Here is a 3,604-nt window from a genome sequence, read left to right as displayed (position 1 = left end):
ATCTCTGTTTGTCGTTTCTACATCTTCACAAATTGCGGTTCCATTGTGGATGGCTGATTGTAACCTCGTCAACACTGAAGAACTTCCGCAAATACTTGACTTGATCAAACACTAAATACGGTACAACGGCAATCACTGTCACTATCGAGGTCATCAACATCCGTGTCACGCCAGATCTTTATCAACATTACACAGGGTCTGAAAGCAGTGTCACTAGAAAGCCCGTACATCACGGCCGAAGTCGTCACCAACGCGAACAGTCCATCATGGGAGAATCCAGACATTTACTGGCACATGTAACAAACAATACAGCTGATGATGAAAGAGACAAAATCAGCGCAGCTCAACACTAGATAATGAACTGCGTGGGCTGGACGGTGCATTTGTTTATATGCTGAACCGCAGGCTAATATGCACCGCAGAGACCAGGTAGCTGTGTTTCCCTGAGAAGAAAATTTATTAATAGATCGAAACGCCGCCAGTATAGGATGGAAGAGTGATCTGAGGCTGCGCAGATTTTTTCCCGTGTGGCGATCTGTAGGGGTTCCTGAGTAGATCCCAATGTTTTCCATTAACTAGGATACCAAACTTTCCACAGATTATCACCAACGAAAATGCAGCCGAACTCAGAGATCATTTTATTGAGTCTACTCTAACAACACTCAAAGAATAATTGGCTAAATTCGAAATTGATCCACTTTCTCTTTAAAATTAAGTGCTTCAGAGACATCTCAAAACTGGAAACCACAGGAATGGACAATATAGTGGTAAACGATTAGCGTTTAAAGGTGTATAATATAGCTTACACCATAGTAATGTCAGAGGAGGAGGAGGAGGATATTAGTGTTTAACGTTCCGTCGACAACGAGGTCATCGGAGACGGAACATAATTTCGGATTATGGAAGGATGGAGAAGGAAAGCGGCCGTGTCCTTTCGAAGGAACCTTCCCGGCGTTTGCCTTAAGCGATTTAGAGAAATCATGGAAACCCTAAATCAGGACAGCCAGACATGGATTTGAACGACCACCCCCTCGAATGCGAGTCCTGTGTGCTGACCATTGCGCTATCCCGCTCGGTAGTACTTTCAGAATACCGAGTATGGCGAAATTTAAGACGAGTTCATTTTTTATACATTGAGCAAAGTCAAGTGTGAAAATGCTTGAACCGGTGTAAAAAGGAAACAGAATGATTTTGTTGTTCATCTCGTTACCACAGACGATAATTTTGGACCATCACTTCAGGTCATAAACAGAATAGCAAATAAAGCTCTGAGTAGAAGCCAGTGACCCTGCACCTAAAAACTAGAGTGTCAGAAAGACTAGTGCTAGTGCTTTAGGGGATAAAAAAAGTAATTATTCTTATGGCAAATCTTTTAAAGCATAAAGCAATAACTTCACTTGCGTCTTCTGGACTAAAAGCAAGAGAATACGTGGAAAATGTTCAATTAAATTTCGGGAGAACTGCCGGATGTCTGCAACTTGTTGGTACCGTATTTCGGTGAAGAATCTTCTGGCCATCTTCATATGAATACTGACAGGAAAGGCACCGAACTCATGTATGTAAGACCACGCCGGCACATTCTTGGTTTGTCCATTTGACGTTGCGCATGCGCTATTTGTCTCCAAATCTATGCGCTGCACCGCACGCCCTCCGTGGTGAAAGCTGGCTTCATAGACATCAGATCGATCGTCTTAGTGTGGTAAACGACGTAGGCTACGCAGGGCACGAAGTTTTTCTACGACGGGATTCTATGCAGAATTTAACTGGAAACCACCGTCCGGATTAACAAGGGACTCAAACAGTAGTATTTCCACTGACTCATTGATGATGGGGCTCAAAAAGTTTCACGTACGCGAAATAATTTTCATTTGGTTGTATTTTATCAAATTAGCAGTGGTAATACAATGTTCGGTGATAGCGAACTTACTGGCTTGGAGGAGGCGAGTATGCCGCTGATGCTCTACGATGCGTTACTACACTGTACGCCTCGTTTACTCTATGTAAGATTTGAGGCATTCACCCGGGATTCTGTAAACACCAGCCTTGCGAAACCCTAAGTCGTATTTTAACGGATCCCAATAGCGCCAAGACGGCGATTTCCCATTAAAGTCTGCATGGAATCCCATCATAGAAAATTCGTAGGTGGCTTAGTTTACCATACGAGGACAATCGATCTGATATCAATGAAGCCAGCTTGACCACGGAGGGTGCGCGACGCAGCGCACGGACTTGCAGACAAACAGCACATGTGCAACGCCAATTGGACACATCACGTATCTGCCGGCGTGGTCTTAAGTACGTGAGCTCAGTGTCTTTCCTGTCAATATTCATCTGAAGTTGCTGAAATCCGGCAGTTCTTCCGAAATTTTATGGAACAATCGTACGCTCTGAAATTTTTAAATCTCACGTGGAAAATGGCCTGACGTGAAAAAAAGATAAGATCATCAGAACTGATCACTTGCCCATGAAGATGCTTCGGCAGTGCGAAACCATGTATCAGAAATAAGAATTTTTGGAATATCCACATTATTCATAATATGTTGCTCAATGTACCTTCAAAGTATTCGCACATCACAGAAACATTTTTAAGCCAGAATGAGATTTTCATTCTGTAGCGGAGTGTGCGCTGATATGAAAGTTTCCTGGCAGATTAAAACTGTGTCGCCGGACCGAGCCCCGAATTCATGCCCTTTGCCTTTCGCATGCAAGTGCTCTGCCAACTGAGTTACCCAAGCACGTCTAACGACGGGTCTTCACAGCTTTACTTCCGCCAGTACCTCGTCTCCCACCTTCCAAACTTCATAGAAGCTCTTGTGCGAGAGACGAGGTACAGGCAGAAGTACAGCTGTGATGACAGATCGTCACTCGTGCTTGGGTAGCTCAGAAGGTCCCAGCACGTTGGCCAGCGTGTTCGGTCAGAGGGCCGCTTGTCCTCTGTAACAAAAAACTGAGTAAAGGAAACAACGATCAACTTTTCAAGGAGTTAGGTATTTTAACTGCCCCATCAGAGTAAATAAATACTCTAATGAAATTCGTTACAAATAATTCATCTCAATTCGCGAAGAACAGTGACGTTCCTTAAGTACAACACTAGAGGGAAAAATTACCTTTCCAATCCGTTATTGAAGCTGTCAGTTGCACAAAAAGGAGTACATTATTCAGCAACAAAAATCTTTGATCATTTTCCCAACAACATAAAGTGTCTGACAGGTAGTAGATCAAGCTTTAAATCTAGCTTAAAATCATTTCCTTTGGACAACTCCTTCTTCTCCATGGACGAGTTTCTGTTTCAGAAACGGTAAAAAAAGAGATTGTACCTCTAAATGTAGTTGTATGCCTAGAACTAAAAATTTCAGTAATAATAATATTAGCACTATTCATGTGTGTATATATAGCTTGTAATCTGACCTGTTCCACATCAGATCGATAAAATAATCGAGAAAATGATCTACGGAAGATGACATAACTAAAACTAAACTAAAACTAACTTGAACGGATGTCATGTGACGTCCGCCCAAACCAAACCAAACGAACAATACCGAACAAGGAAAAAAAAGTAGGTAGTAGAGCACTTGCCCACAAAAGGCAAAGGTCCCGAGTTCGA

This window comes from Schistocerca piceifrons, chromosome X, assembly GCF_021461385.2.
Source record: "Schistocerca piceifrons isolate TAMUIC-IGC-003096 chromosome X, iqSchPice1.1, whole genome shotgun sequence".
Lineage (NCBI taxonomy): Eukaryota > Metazoa > Arthropoda > Insecta > Orthoptera > Acrididae > Schistocerca > Schistocerca piceifrons.
The sequence above is the reverse complement of the archived record's forward strand: the minus strand, read 5'-3'. Positions refer to the sequence as shown.